Raw genomic sequence first — 17790 nt, forward strand, 5'->3', positions numbered from 1 at the left:
ATTTCCTTGATGTTGAATGATAAGCATTTTTTCATGTACCTGTTAGCCATTTGTATGTCTTCCTTGTTACTTGGAATATTCCAAGTAACTTTCTTATATTCATTTCTAGTTTATTTCCATTATGTTCTGAAAATATGTTTGGCATAATTAAATTTATGTCCTCAAAAAAAATATATATATATATATAGTATGAGAGTAGTTCAAAGAGTTCATGGAAAAATTGAATTGAAAGATAATATGAATACTTGCATAAACTTTTTGAAGACCCCATGTGTGTGTATATGTGTGTGTAAACACATGTATATATATATATATTTAGTGATTGTTTCATGCATAATTGAAACAATAATGTATATTTTACTGATTTTGATGTGGTTACAAGTGTCAATTAAGTACAGTTGTTTAATGGCATTGTTTATTTTTTCTTCCTGCTTATTGATTTTCTGTACACTTATTCTATAACATACATTCATTTATCATGGATAAATAGCTTCTTTTAAGTGCCAATTATCTTAGGAAAATGTCACATCTCTACTTTTTTCAAGTTTTTATTTAAATATTGGGATTTTTTCTTTATTCATATAAAGCAAAAGTATTTTGGTGAATTTTTGCATCATTTTTAATGAAATTACTCTTTGCTCATATTGAGAACCTCAAAAAGTTCATGAAAAAACAAAATTAAGAGATAAAAATATACGGTATAAATTTTATTTTTCAAAATAAGCTCAATTAAATTCAAGACTTTTGTGAGTGATTATAACAATCACTAAGACCATTCTAAAGAAGTGAAGGTCCTAGAAATGTAACTATGTCAATGCAGCCCTTTTTAAATTATTTGCTAAAAAAAAAAAAAAGAAAGAAAAAGAAAATGGTGCCCGTTAAAGAGTTAAAGATGTTTTTAAGATTAGGAAACAAAAAGAAGCCAAAAGGAGCCATATGAGGACTGTAAGGTAGTTGTCTAATGATGTCCATTGAAACTCTCGTAAAATTGTCCATGTTTAATGAGAGGAATGAGCAGGAAAGAAGCCAAAAGGAGCCATATGAGGTCTGTAAGGTAGTTGTCTAATGATGTCCATTGAAACTCTTGTAAAATTGTCCGTGTTTAATGAGAGGAATGAGCAGGAACATTGTCGTTATGGAGAGGGACTTTCTGATGATGCTTTCCTGGGTATTTTTCTGCTAAATCCTTGGCTAACTTTCTCAAAACACTCTCATAATAAGTAGATACTATTTGGCCCTTCAGAAAGTTCACAGGCAAAATACCTTGAGCATCCAAAAAAACCGTTGCCATGACCTTTTTCTCAACTGGTCCACTTTCGCTTTGACTGGACCCCTTTCTCTTCTTGCTGACCATCGCTTTGATTTGTGCATTCTCTTCAGAATTGTGCTGATAAAGCCATGTTTCATGGCTTTTGAATAAATGCTTCAGGATCTTAATCCCACTTGCTTGAACTTTCTACTGAAAATTCTGCTCTTGTCTGCAGCTGATCTGGGTGTAACAGTTTTGGCAGCCATTGAGTGGAAAGTCTGCTCAACTGTAATCTTTTGGTCAGAATTGTATAAGATGAACCAATTGAGATGTCTATGGTGTTGGCTATTGTTTCTGCTGTTATTTATCACTACTCTTCAATTAGGGCATGAACAAGATTAATTTTCCCTCACGAATTGATGTGGAAGGTGTGCAAGTTTCATCTTCAACCTTGTCTGATGATTTTTAAAATGAGTTATACATTTGTAAACAGGTGATTTGTTGTGGCATTGTTCCCATCAACTTTTCATAAAGCATCAGTGATTTTACCGTTCTTTCACCCAAGCTTCACCATCAATTCGATGTTTGTTCTTGCTCGAACTTTAGCAGAATTCATGTTGCTCTGATAGGGGCTCTTTTCAAACTGACGTCTTATTCTTAGTGCCTCAAACTAGATTCTGTTTAGACATGTTATAACAAGTCAGTAGATACTATTAAATGATTAAATTTTTCCTAATAATTTTTAATGAAAATAACTATTATAAAAGAATAACATGAGCTGTGTCTTGGTTTGAGGCATTTTTGTCATATTACATAAAGCATTCTTAAATTTCTTGAGTCCCTTCATTCTAAATATTCATATATTATGTTCCACCATGTACTCTAGTACATGGGTGTTACGTTTCAATAAATACATTTAAACCTTCTTACTTTAAATTTTCTACTGTTTTCCTACTACTAAATAAGTCTTGCCTTCTTTAGGTAATTTTAATTTCCTCTAGTGTATTACCAACATTATATAAAGTTCTGCTGAAATATCTAATATTTTAAAGATCATTGTTTTATCTACATTCATATATAACTGGTTTACAGAAAATGTTTTTAATTTTAAAAATTGATTCATCAGCCTTGTTTTCAACATATTACTAGTTTTATTCAATGCATTATAGTTTTCTTTATTTTATTCTCTGGAATAGTTTACATCAGAAAGGTATGATAATGTTTTTATAAAAGTTGAAATCATTCACACTAAAAATCTGAGTTGAGTAGTTTTTAATGTATTTCTTTGATATTTTGTTCACAATTATTAGGCTAAGTATATTTTATTCGCAAATTTTTGGATATATCTATTTTTCTCTGGAAATTTATCAATTTTATCAAGATTTTCAAAATTTAGAACAAAGTGTTACTTTATTTTTAAAAACTCTATGTATAGCACTACTTCTGGTTTATTTTTTCTTATGTTCTTATATGTATTTTTTTCTTAGATCTTGTAATATTTTTGTAACTAAAAAAATAACAATTTGTTTTCACATACTCCTCTGCCTAAACACCCACAATGTTCTAACCAAATGTATCCACATTTGGTGTTTGGATTCAAGATAGGTTTGGATGTAAGTCAAGTTACAGTATTAATTTTTTTCTGCTTTTTTTGATTTAACCCATAGAAACTAAGAACATTTTTTACCTCTTTAACTCACATTACTCCACATGATCATGTACATAAAGACATAAAAAGTTCACATAAGTAATGCTGGAGTACAGGTCGAATCAGAGTCCTGTGAAGCTAATGCAGGGCTCTTTCCAGTAAATTATAGCATGTAATACAGAAAAGGAAATATAATTAATAGTATTTAATACTCTTTGGAGTATAAACATGTACAGGTATAGTTTTCCTTTTAAAATACGTGGGTCTGATATGAGGTGATATCTCATTGCGGTGTGGATTTACATTTCCCTAATGACGGTTAGTGATTCAAAATCACTATACCAGGTATCTTATCGATATACCTGTTGGTGGGGTTTTCAAGATGGCGGTGGCTGCGGCGGTTGGCGCGGAGTAGCTGAGGTGGAAAAGGCGGCCACTAGGCCTCAGGCAGCCGGGAAACTTGTGGACCTTCCTCTTGCCATCTCTTACGGGAGGACCGCTGCTGGTGGCCAGTCGTGGGGGGTGACCGCCACTTTGCCCCCGGCAGGAGAGGCTGCCTCACTTACAGGCAACAGCTTTGAAGTGTGGAGCAGGAAAAGAACTATTTCTTAGCTGCAAAAGCGAGTCTCTAAACAGGGAACACGGCGCCAGGGCTGCTTTGGATACAGACAGGATCCTGGAGGCAGGGGCCGCGCTGAAGGCGACCAGCTGCCCTATTTAGGATTTGAGGTTTCAGGCCGGCATTAAAGAAGATTCCTGGGAGTGCCCGAGCTGCGCCATGACTGAACAGCCCCAGGCGGCAGCGGCCGAGAACAGGGAAGGCGACAAACCAGAGACAGAGAGTGAGCACCCGACCTGGCACAACCCTGTGAGTGATCCCTGGCCCAGCTCTGTTCGGGGGGCTGACGCCCACCTGGCTCCCGCCTGCATCACCAAGCCACTCACCGCCCTGGGGCTACCTCCATTTTCCCAGGTGTTGGCAGCTCCGCCCGGCATGGCCGTCACTGAGCCTTCCCACTTGCTTGGCCCAGCGCGGGGCTTTCTGGAGCCTGCGGGCCAGCCTCCCCTCCCACTCCCTCCATGGTTCTCTGGCGGGGCTGGTGGCGGGGGGCATCCCCGGCCAGTGTCGGGAGGGTAAGGAAGTACGGGCGGGCCGACTATCACTCCACCACACCCTGGACTCCGGCCCCCAGTAAACTTCCTGTTACTGGGAGGCAGATACCATCTCTGTAGCCACCAGTTCAGAAAAAAGCCTAACCAATTTCTAGTTGGGAATAGTGTGGTAGGAGAGTTCCCAGGTCTGCTTGAACCTACCGGAGAGCTGGCTGCAGGCCGGCGCTAGACTCGGTTTATACCGGGGGGATACAAAGGTGAACAAGTCCCGAGAAAGATCTACACAGTGCTACAAAGGCACCCAGAGCGACCGGTCGTCTGTGCCTAGCAGAAACCTGGTAGACTTCCTGGGCAAGGCGGTACCGAGCAGGGTCTTGAAGGCCCAGCTGATAGACGAGGGGTGCAGAAGACACACCCCAGCCCAGCACAGTGCGCACAGAGTGAGGAGACGTGCGGCCAGGGAGGCGGAGACTCGACAGAAACCACACACCCGGTGGGGTCGCCACTGCACGATCCAACAGCCTGGGCCAGAGCACACGGAACAGGGAGAAGTCCTGCACAGGAAGTGAAAGTTCAACAGAGATCACACAACCTGTGGTACGTGATCCACCAGCCCAGCAGAGTCCAAGCTGACCAGAAAGGTGGCTCCCCGGAGAAGCCCAAGACCCGAGACAACCACACATACAAGGCACTAGAGGCCAACTGAGCAGTCACAGAGGGAGCCATACGAAATTGGCAACCACAGCAACATCCTAGTTAGTCATTAGTCTCAAACTGATGGTCTGTGAAACCCCCTGCCACAATGAATAAACACCAAAAAAAGATACCAGAAATACAAAAAATCAAGAAAGTACACCACCAAAAGTTAATAAATTTCAGACAAGAAGCCCTTGAAATGACTGACAAGGAATTTCGAGTGATAATTCTAAGGAAACTGAATGAGATACAAGAAAACTCAGCTAGACATCATGATGAAATGAGGAAAAGTATACAGGATCTGAAAGAGGAAATGTACAAGGAAATCAATGTCCTGAAAAAAAATGTAGCAGAACTTGCTGAACTGAAGAAGTTATTCAGCGAACTAAAAAACACAACGGAGAGTTTAACCAGCAGGCTTGTCGAAGTTGAAGAGAGAACCTCTGAACTTGAAGATGGGCTGTTTGAAATAACACAAGCAGACAAAAAGAAACAAAAAAGAATCAAGGACATTGAAGAAAATCTGAGAGAGATATCAGACAACCTTAAGCGCTCAAATATCCGAGTCATGGGTATTCCAGAAGGGGAGGAAATTGGAGATTCCATTGAAAACATATTCAAAAAAAATAGTGGCAGAAAACTTCCCAGGTATAGGAAAAGTCACAGATCTTCAGATCCAGGAAGCTCAACGATCTCCAAATGTATTCAACCCAAAAAGGCCTTCTCCAAGACATGTCATAGTCAAATTGGCAAAACTCAGAGACAAAGAGAGAATCTTAAAAGCTGCAAGAGAGAAGTGTCAAATCACATATAAGGGAGCCCCAATCAGGCTAACATCAGACTTTTCATCACAAACCCTAAAAGCTAGAAAGGAATGGGATGATATTTTCAAAATACTAAAAGACAAAGATTGCCAGCCAAGAATACTCTACCTGCAAGGCTATCCTTCCGAAATGAAGGGCAAATAGTATATTTCTCAGACAAACAAAAACTGCGAGAGTTCACTACCACACAACCACCCTTACAAGAAATCATCAAGGGAATACTGGGTTTGGTTCCTGAAAAATAACCACCACTGCCATAAAAACCCAAGAAAAATAAATACCCACTAGTATAATAAAAATGGCATTCATGAAGAGAAAACAAGCAAACAAAAACACTATCTACAACCTAAGGAACCAACAAACAAAGAAACCAAACAGTAAATCAGAAAGCAAGGAACAAAAGACATCTAAGACAACCAAACAACCAATAAAATGCTAGGAATAAATCAACACCTTTCAATAACAACTCTTAATGTAAAAGGTTTAAATTCCCCAATTAAAAGACCCAGACTGGCTGACTGGATTAAAAAGGAGGACCCAACTATATGCTGCGTACAAGAGATCCACCTCACCCATAAAGATTCACACAGACTAAGAGTGAAAGGATGGAAAAAGATTTACCATGCAAACAGAAAAGAAAAACGAGCTGGAGTAGCTATTCTTATATCTGACAAAATAGACTTTAAACTAAAAACCATAAAAAGAGACAATGAGGGACACTACTTAATGATAAAAGGACTGATCCATCAAGAAGACATAACAATCATAAATATGTACGCACCCAATGTTGGAGCAGCCAGATTTATAAAACAAACGCTATTAGACCTAAAGAAGGAAATAGACACTAATACCATAATAGCAGGGGACCTGAACACCCCACTGTCAATATTAGACAGATCATCTAGGCAAAGAATCAGTAGAGAAACACAAGATCTAAACAAGACTCTAGACCAATTGGAATTGGCAGATATCTACAGAACATTCCATCCCTCAACCTCAGAATATTCATTCTTCTCATCAGCACATGGATCATTCTCCAGGATAGATCACATATTAGGTCACAAATCAAGTCTCAATAAATTCAAAAAAATTGGAATTATCCCATGTATCTTCTCAGACCACAATGGATTAAAACTAGAAATTAATAACAAACGAAACTCTGGAAACTATACAAACACAAGGAAATTAAACAGCATTCTACTTAATGACATATGGGTCCAAGAAGAAATCAAACAGGAAATCAAAAAATTTATAGAAACTAATTAAAACAATAATACATCATACCAAAACCTGTGGGATACTGCAAAAGCAGTATTGAGGGGAAAATTTATCGCATTAAACGCTCACTTCAGAAGAATGGAAAGATGGCAAGTGAACAACCTGACACTTCACCTTAAAGAACTAGAAAAACAAGAACAATCCAAACCTAAAGTTAGCAGACGGAAAGAAATCATTAAGATCAGAGCAGAACTGAATGAAATTGAAAACCAAAAAACAATTCAAAAGATCAACGAATCAAAAAGTTGGTTTTTTGAAAAGATAAATAAAATTGACAAACCATTAGCATGGCTAACAAAAAAAAGAAGAGAGAAGACTCAAATAACCAAAATTAGAAATGAAAAAGGCGATATTACAACTGATTCATCTGAAATACAAGGAATCATTCGAGACTACTATAAACAACTATACGCCAACAAATTTGAAAATCTGGAGGAAATAGATAAATTTCTAGACACACACAAGCTCCCAAAACTGAACCGTGAAGACGTAGAAAATTTGAACAGACCAATAACAATAAAGGAGATTGAAGCTGTTATCAGAAGGCTCCCAACAAAGAAAAGCCCAGGACCAGATGGATTCACAGCAGAATTTTACCAAAAATTCAAAGAGGAATTGACACCGATTCTTTACAAACTATTCCAAAAGATTGAAACGGACGCAAATCTCCCAAACTCATTCTATGAAGCAAACATCATCCTGATACCAAAACCAGGTAAAGATATAACCAAAAAAGAAAACTACAGGCCGATATCCTTGATGAATATAGATGCAAAACTCCTCACTAAAATACTAGCAAACAGAATACAGCAACACATACGTAAAATTATTCATCACGATCAAGTGGGATTCATCCCAGGGATGCAAGGTTGGTTCAACATATGCAAATCAATAAATGTGATACACCATATTAATAAACTCAAACACAAGGACCATATGATCATCTCTATAGATGCTGAAAAAGCATTTGATAAAGTTCAGCACTCATTCATGACAAAGACCTTCTATAAGTTAGGTATACAGGGAAAATATCTCAACATAATTAAAGCCATATATGCCAAACCCACTGCCAATATCATCCTGAATGGGGAAAAGCTGAAAGCTTTTCCTTTAAGAACAGGAACTAGACAAGGATGCCCACTCTCACCACTCCTATTCAACATAGTGTTGGAAGTACTAGCCAGAGCAATCAGAGAAGAGAAGGAAATAAAGGGCATCCAGATTGGAAAAGATGATGTCAAACTGTCCCTGTTTGCAGATGACACGATCCTATATATCGAACAGCCTAAAACCTCTACAAAAAAACTGTTGGAATTGATAAATGAGTTCAGCACAGTAGCAGGATACAAAATCAACACACAAAAATCAGTAGCATTTCTTTTCTCCAATAGTGAACATGCAGAAAGAGAAATCAAGAAAGCCTGCCCATTTACAATAGCCACCAAAAAAAATAAAATACTTAGGAATTGAGTTAACCAAGGAGGTGAAAAATCTCTATAATGAGAACTACAAACCACTGCTGAGAGTAATTAGAGAGGATACAAGAAGATGGAAAGCTATCCCATGCTCTTGGATTGGAAGAATCAACATAGTGAAAATGTCCATACTACCCAAAGTGATATACAAATTCAATGCAATCCCCATTAAATTCCAAAGACATTTTTCTCAGAAATGGAGAAAACTATCCAGACATTTATATGGAACAATAAAAGACCATAGCCAAAGCAATGCTGAGCAAAAAAAAATAAAGCTGGAAGCATAACACTACCTGACTTTAAGCTGTACTACAAAGCTATAATAACCAAAACAGTATGGTACTGGCATAAAAACAGACACACTGACCAATGGAATAGAATAGAGAATCCAGAAATCAACCCACACACTTACTTCCATCTGATCTTTGACAAAGGCACCAAGCCTAGTCACTGGGGAAGGGACTGCCTCTTCAGCAAATGGTGCTGGGATAACTGGATATCCATATGCAGGGGAATGAAACTAGATCCATACCTCTCACCGTATACTAAAATCAACTCAAAATGGATTAAGGATTTAAATATACACCCCAAAACAATAAAAATTCTTAAGGAAAACATAGGAGAAACACTTCAGGAAATAGGACTGGGCACAGACTTCATGAATACGACCCCAAAAGCACGGGCAACCAAAGGAAAAATAAACAAATGGGATTATATCAAACTAAAAAGCTTCTGCACAGCAAAAGAAACAATTAACAGAGTTAAAGACAACCAACAGAGTGGGAGAAAATATTTGCAAAATATACATCTGACAAAGGATTAATATCCAGAATATATAAGGAACTCAAACAACTTTACAAGAAGAAAACAAGCAACCCAATTAAAAAATGGCCAAAAGAGCTAAGTAGGCATTTCTCTAAGGAAGATATACAAATGGCCAACAGACATATGAAAAAATGATCAACATCACTCAGCATGCGGGAAATGCAAATCAAAACCACACTGAGATACCATCTAACCCCAGTTAGGATGGCTAAAATCCAAAAGACTCTGAACGATAAATGCTGGCGAGGTTGCGGAGAAAAAGGAACTCTCATACATTGTTGGTGGGACTGCAAAATGGTGCAGCCTCTATGGAAAATGGTATGGAGGTTCCTCAAACAATTGCAGATAGATCTACCATACGACCCAGCTATCCCACTGTTGGGAATATACCCAGAGGAATGGAAATCATCAAGTCGAAGGTATACCTGTTCCCCAATGTTCATCGCAGCACTCTTTTCAATAGCCAAGAGTTGGAACCAGCCCAAATGTCCATCATCAGATGAGTGGATACGGAAAATGTGGTACATCTACACAATGGAATACTACTCAGCTATAAAAACGAATGAAATACTGCCATTTGCAACAACATGGATGGACCTTGAGAGAATTATATTAAGTGAAACAAGTCAGGCACAGAAACAGAAATACCACATGTTCTCACTTATTAGTGGGAGCTAAAAATTAATATATAAATTCACACACACACACACACACACACACACACAAAACCGAGGGGGGGGGGAATAAGATATAACAACCACAATTACTCGAAGTTGATACGACAAGCAAACAGAAAGGACATTGTTGTGGGGGAGGGAGAAGAGAGGGAGGTTTTGGTGATGGGGAGCAATAATCAGCCACAATGTATATCGACAAAATAAAATTTAAAAAAATAAATAAATAAAATAAAAATAAAAATAAGAAATATATATATATATATATATATATACCTGTTGGTCAGATGTATGGCTTCTTTGGGGCAATGTCTATTCACTTCCTATGTCAATTTTTTTGAAATATTTGTGTTTTTTGCTACTAAGTTAGAGGAGTTCCTTATATATTTTTAAATGAACCCTCTTTTGATCCATAGGCTGCCTTTTCATTTTGTTGATTGTTTTCTTTGTTGTGCAGAAGCTTTTTAGTTTGACATAGTCCCACTTGTCCATTTCTTTGTTGTTGTTGTTTCCTGTACATTTGGAGTGGTATACAAGAAATCTCTAAGGATGATTAAGCTAATGAAGAAGCTTTTCCTTACGTTTTTTCCTAGGAGTTTTATGGCTTCAGATATCATGTTTCATTCATTTTAAGCTGATTTTTTTTGTGTATGTATGATAAGGGAGCAATTACAAAAGATAACAAGTGTTGGCGGGGATGTGGAGAAAAGGGAACCCTTATACACTATTGAAGTGAATGTAAATTGGTGTAGCAACTGTGAATGACAGTATGGAAGTTCCAAAGAAAGTTAAAAATAGAGCTATGATATGATCCCATAATCCCACTTCTGGGTACATATCTAGGGTACTGAAATCAGGATCTCAGAGAGATAGCTGTACCCCCTGCTCATTGCAGCATTGTTCGCAGTAGCCGAGGCATGGAATAAAGCTAAATTAATTGATGGACAACTGTGTAAAGGAAAAACCGTATATATATATACACACAATGGAATATTAACCAGTCTTCAAAAATAAGACAATTCTGCCATTTAATATAACATGGATGAATTTGAAGGGCATTATATTCAGTGATATAAACCAGACATTGAAGGACAAATACTACATGATCCCATGTACATAAAGAAAACATAAAATAGTCAAACTTGTAGAAGCAGAGAGTAGAATGGTGGTTTCCAATGGCTAGAGGGAGATGGAAATGGGGAGTTGTTAGTCAAAGGATACAAAATTTCAGTTATGCAGGATGATTAAATCCTAGATATCCATTGTACAGCATAGTGCCTACAGTTAACAATATTGTATTATATATAAAACTATACTGTCTACCCTGAGTAAATCATTATATGTGCATGTATTGAAACAGCATGCTATACCTCACAAATCTGTAGAAGTAAATTTTAAGATATTCTGAATAAATTTTATAAAATTGCAAAGAGAGCTTATCTTCTGTTAAGTGTTCATATCACTATAATAAAATAATAAGACAATAATAATAATAATAAATGAAGAGGGTGGGAGGAAATTTTCAGAGGTGATATATAGATTTACGGTGTAGATTACAGTTACGGTTTCACAGGTATAAATTTATCTCCAAACTCATCAAGTTGTATAAATTAAATAGGTACAGCTTTTTGTATGTCAGTGATACTTTGCCAAAGTGGTTTAAGCATTAAAATAAAATATATCGGTCTAAATTCATGCATTTGGATTCATAAACATGAACATAATAGCTTTATTTTTAAATCTCTAAAGTTCACTATTAGCCAGGTTATGCCAATTCCTAAGTTACTCAGATGTAAAAGTACTTATGGCTGTTGCCTGAAATACCCAGATGCTACAAGAAAACTTCAGTCTTTGTGCTCAATCAAGGTACTTAGTGCTGTGTGTATTGCACCATGAAATCAATTAACAGATGTTTTTCCTCAGCTCAATAGTTCTTTCTTATTTGCATACAAAGTATTACAAATACTGTTATATAGATGAGTCTTTTTTTTTTTTCAATTACAGGAGGGAATGAATAGATATAAAGAAAATAGAGTGTATATGCATAAGAAAAATGCATAAAGGCTTACACTTTTATCCCTTGTACCATAGTATCACTTTTCTTTCAGCAATATATTAACTTGCTTCTCACTTTTTCTATGATCATGGTCATCAACATAAGAATGTAATTTATATATAGATTGATAAATTGTTTGTTTTTAGAAAACTCCAGATATATTATGGAAAATGTAATTTTTATAAAGTTTAAAATCATTTTTTTTCATTTATTGATACACATTTTCTACTTGTTCTCTAGGAGTGTAACTTTCACATGTATCTAAATTTATCAGATTTAATATGGTCTCCCATTTTTCACATTTGATCATTTCTCACATTCACGTGTGTGCACGTGTGCGTGTGCGTGTGTGTTGCCTAACAAGAGAGGGGCTTGCTAAGCCACATTTAAAAGTGCATAAATAAAGAGAGGGGTGAAAAAAGGCATCCATCCCTTTTTTCACAACCAATCTAAATTTTAACTTAGTACTATAATATGTGTAAACTATAGGTTGAGTGTATACTATAAGAATTGAATAAATGCTACTATATCATAGATAAAATTAGAAAGCTTCCTAATAGAATACATTTGTAATTAAATGTATTTGTAAATGTAGACGATTTGCAAGTACACAGTAAAATAGTGATTTATATGATATTTTTGTAACTGGACGTTATTTATCAAATAAATATATACCTGAAGACTTGTAATAAACACCCACATCTATGGCCATTATGTGACATTAAGTAATATTTTTCAATGTCCAGCCACATCTGAGATGTCATAAAGGAAATTTTAAAGGGCTAAATATTTAAGTGATCACACAAAGGCCTCTCTATGTAAATATATTATGATTCATTATTTTTAGAATTTCCTGTAAGATTATTAGTATACTGACCTGAATTTCCCTTAATTAATTTTATAAATGTAAATATATTCAAGAGACATTCTGATGAGAGGAATGTGACCAATCTATGATTCAAAGAACACAAGCTTTTGTGGTGGAGCAACTTGGATAGAATCATACTTTCAGAAACTTAAGGACTCTGTGACCTTAAGCAAGATAATGTATATTAACTTCAGTTTGCTTATCTATTAAACAAAGATTTTAATACTATACTTAGATAATTCTGAAAAAAATTTAAAGTATAGTATTTCTAAAGCATCAGAATCAAAAAAGGATTTATTATTATGTCTTTCAGAATAACATTTCCTATATGAGAGGAAAATAGTCCTTAAAATAAACTGTTTTACTTTTTTTGGAGGTATCGTGATACATGTTTTAATTTGATTGCAGTAATCATTTTTAAATGTATACATATATCAAATTATTACATTGTACACCTTGAATACATACAATTTTATTTATCAATTATACCCTAATAAAGTTGTAAAGATAAAATACAGTTCAAATTTTTTTTAAAAACTACTTTACTATTAATTATATATATTATTCATATTTCTCCCTATGTCTTAAGATATTTATAAGATTTTTTAAAAATGCGTCTTCATTCATCTTGCAATAATTATTTAAAATATCATGGGTTTCAGGACTTTTCAGAAATCATATTAAGAACAACTCTTGGGGGTGGGGGGGAGGGAGAAGGGAGGGAGGTTTTGGTGATGGGGAGCAATAATCAGCCACAATGTATATCGAGAAAATAAAATTAAAAAAAAAAAAAAAAAAAAAAAAGAACAACTCTTGACTTACAGAATAAATTTAGAAAGAGTGATAAAAACATTAAATATGCATTAATCTGGGGCATTAAAAGCAGGGAATGCTAGGTTGCTTATCTGATAGAGCATACCTTTGTCTTCAGCCAATATACATGCAGATTTTACCAATATTCTAGTAAAGGGAAATTTGTAGATATGGTCAGAACAATAATATATCTGCTTGATATTTATAATTCACTCTAGGTTTATGTTACAGTTGATGATATTCCATAGAGTAAGAGTAGACTTTTGGGTTGATCCGTGTAAATTGTCTAGAAAATGTTTAGGTAAAAGCCCTCCTTCAGGAATTAATTAGAAGAGTTACCAAAACTAGCTGCAATTAACCTATAAGTCTCCATACTTACAAAGAACTTATTTACAAAACACAAGAAATAAGACTTTTGGTGTTGCCATATTTATTCTGCAATGAGAATCAGTAAACATATAACCAGTCACCTTCATTTATATAAAACAGATTTTGGAATTTGCAGAATTCCTGAACAAAAGAGCAACCACAATAGAATTGTAGAAATTAGTATGTATTGCTAATGCTGTGGAGACTGAATTAATTATACTTATTACAATGAGATACAGTTCTTGTTTCCTAAAACTTAAATGACTATATAGCAGAAACAGGTTTAGATGCACATTATTAAACTATTAATACATATTTTATTATATATAAAATGAGTTGATTACTATGTTAAATATGAATATCATGTTTTAACATATAAACGTATATACATACATATGTTTATATAGTACTGTTATTTTATTTACAAATTTAGGCCTTCTATATGTTCAAGTTAAGATAATATTGTTTAGTTTATATTTATATTTTCATAAGATAGATAGTAAGAGCTGTTGAAGTGCAATTATGCTTCCTGTTGATAGTCTGAAGATGTGATTCAATGTGTTTAATATGGAAGCCTGGGGCACACTGAAAATAATCAGAAGCCATCTGGCGAACACTAAAATAATTGAAGAAAACAGAGTATTGAGGAAATTATAACTTCACTTTGTTTTTCAATATGTAACCAAAGGATCAAATTAAAGGTTATACATTACAAGACAGTGTACGTATCACAGAGGGAAGTGTTTTTAAAAATGCGGATATTGGAATCACATTTAGAATTTTTAAAAATTATATTAATTGGTTTATTTATTTTTAATTACACAGAAATAAAATAATTAAAATCTAAATTGAGATGAAATTACATCATTTTTTTCCCAGATATTCTCCTAATATTTTAAAAATAAAATATACTTCAAGTTATACATCCTCTTCTGAAAGAAACTAGGTCAGTAATGGCAAGGTCCTAGGACATGTTTATTACTAACTTTTTTTCCTATCTAATATTTTGTCTCTGAAATGTTTAGTGATTTTTCTGAATTCATGCAATTGAAATTTTCTTAAATGAAAACTGCCCGCTTTATAACTTAGAATTGAAGAGAAGCAGAAAAAAACGATTTACATATAAAAACAAAATGAAACACTTTGTGCCACTAGATGTCACTGTAGTTTAAACAAGACATGGTTTCCTAGGAAATAGAAAAGAGAGTACATTGGACTTTATATATTTAATCTGCTTTTGATTATATTCTAAATATTTTTGTGATGGGCTATCAGATGAGTTAAAGCAAGCAGTCATTTGTACATGGAGTAATTTTCATTCGATTTTCTAGCAGTCGCAGTGATAGATGCTAGAGAAAATAAGTTAATTCTTTATTATTTGTGAGAAAAGAATTATATAGAACAATTCTAACAAGAACAAATGAGTTGGTGCTTTTTAGCCTTAACTTTTATTTGTACAGAATAGCATAATGTTCATGGTATGAGATCAAGATTTAGACAGCAGGGGTCCATATTTTTGTGATTTACTAACTATATCTTAGACTTTATCTCATTTACCTGTGAAGTGAGAATAATAATGGTAATTACTTTCTAGGGCTATCATGGGTTGAATAAAAATGGCATATTTCCAGGCCTTAACATAAAATTAGTTTTCCATATATGTTATCAATTATTAGGGAAACAATCAAATCTATATGCCTCAATTATTGCTTTTTCACATTTTTAATGTTTTGGTAGATATTGCCTTCAATTCTCAGATATGTAGATTTGAACACAAAATAGATTATAAAGTTCATGTAGCTATGAATTGAGTTTCCTTTTACTTTCCTATTACCCAAGTTACATATTATTGTGTTTAAGTACAAGATAAGAATCAAGAGTTTGATCACGGCTCACCTAGCTTGTGCTTGTTTTTAGAAAATTTTAACATCTAAACTGCCAAAAAACATGAATATAATATTTTGCCAAAATAATGTAATGGCTTGTGGAAAAATATAATTCAAACAATTTTCAGAAGTTAATTATAATAGTGAACATATTAAGTGCTATCATTAGTAATCATTTTAAGTCTCATGATGTTAAAAAGTTATAAATATGAAAATTTCAAACTCAACAGAATAAAATGTAAATTAATTTTAAATTTATATGTAAGTATATTACTGTGGAATATTTGAAAATGTACCTCTGATTATTTACAAATTACTTTTCAAATAAAATAAAATATGTTATATCTTCTTTTACAGTATATTTGAAATTGTCAAACTCACCTTACACTGAAATTTTATAGATTAAAGATCTTGTTTTCCCTTTGATTTATGTGCCAAAATAGAGCTTAAAAATATATAAAAATTTGTAGACATATACTTTGCTATTTAAGGAATTAATTTTCCAGTAAAATTACTTGTGGAGCAGTGATTATACTTTATAACATGTATTTTTAGAATCCTGTGAAATCAGACATGTGCTATTTCTTAGATGCCTAATTTTGTAAATGTACTTATTCTCAGGCCAGTAGTGTTGGATATTAAAAATATTTTTTGTTTGCAATTATTTCCTTGATTTTTCATATTCTTTTACCCTCACCAAACCCCTGAGAAGTAGAATGAATAAGTATCATCTTTATGCCAGTTTCACAAATTAGAATCTTCAGACTCATAATTATCTGCCCACGTAACAGGCAGACAAAAGGAGACAGAGAGCCAAAGAATGATGGGATGTTTAGGAGAGGGATATCAGAAGAAGAATCCTTACCACCCATTTAGTCTACTGTGATTTCTACAAGTCAGTGACCACACTCAAGCATGTATACAACACACACACGCACGCACACACATGCATGCGCACACGTACACACCTTCCAAGCAGCAATTATTTGCCTCGGTCTTAAACTTGAATGAACAGTCAATCATCAAATGATGTTTGAAGAATCTACCCTGAAACACAGAAGCTAAATAAAACAAAGAGAGAACAAGGGTAAGATCTAGGTGAGATATTTGTCACATACTTATTTTGTTTTCAGATGATCTGCTTAGGTTGAGAACATTGTTAGTGCTTAAAAATATTTCAAATGATCCTTTTAGAACAACTCTCAGGATTAGTCTCCACATCACAGGAAAATGCTCTGATCCAAAGTTGTTTCTGTCTCAGGAGTTTCTAGGTTGAAACAGAACATGGTAACTTCCTCGGAGTTAGAACATCCATGTGTAACGTTGAAGGGACTAAGTAAGTCTCAGTTAGAGACTTTTTCCCCCCCAAACCAAATAAGTTCTGGTTAACGCTAACTAGCTGGATAACCCTGGATATGTTACTTAACAGTTTGAACTTCACACTCCATGTTTTTGAAAAAAGGGATAAAAATTTACTTTGTAGAGTTCTTACATAGATTTATCATATAATATAAATTAAGCGCAGAATATAGTTCCTAGAATTAAAAAACTAATTAAAGGATCATATAAATAATATATTGATGTTCAAGTTAATTTTCTTAACTGTATTTTAAGAATGCAGTACCTCCCAGTATATTAATAAATATCAAGAGAGTCTTGGAACTTGTCTCCATCTATTGTATAAAATTTTAAATTAAATGCCTAGGTCTAAAAAATAAAGTGGGATAAAGTATATGTGGGGGAAGCCTGTATTTACATTCCTGCTTACATTTTCAGAATAGTTAGAAAATAATGCAAATGCTTGTAGTTACAGGTCTTATGAAAGCTCTTAAAAACAAAAATTAAAAAAACACAACTGATATTAAAAGTGCCATTCAGATTTCCTGAGGGGATATATGTAGGAAGTTTCATCTACTGTAAGACATAAGAAAGATATATTTGAAGTGAATACAAACAAGAATCTTTTTTTTTCCTTTAGAGACTTCTTTAGAAAAAAATTCATTGAAATGTATTGAT

Source organism: Cynocephalus volans, chromosome 9 (genome assembly GCF_027409185.1).
Source record: "Cynocephalus volans isolate mCynVol1 chromosome 9, mCynVol1.pri, whole genome shotgun sequence".
Classification (NCBI taxonomy): Eukaryota; Metazoa; Chordata; class Mammalia; order Dermoptera; family Cynocephalidae; genus Cynocephalus; species Cynocephalus volans.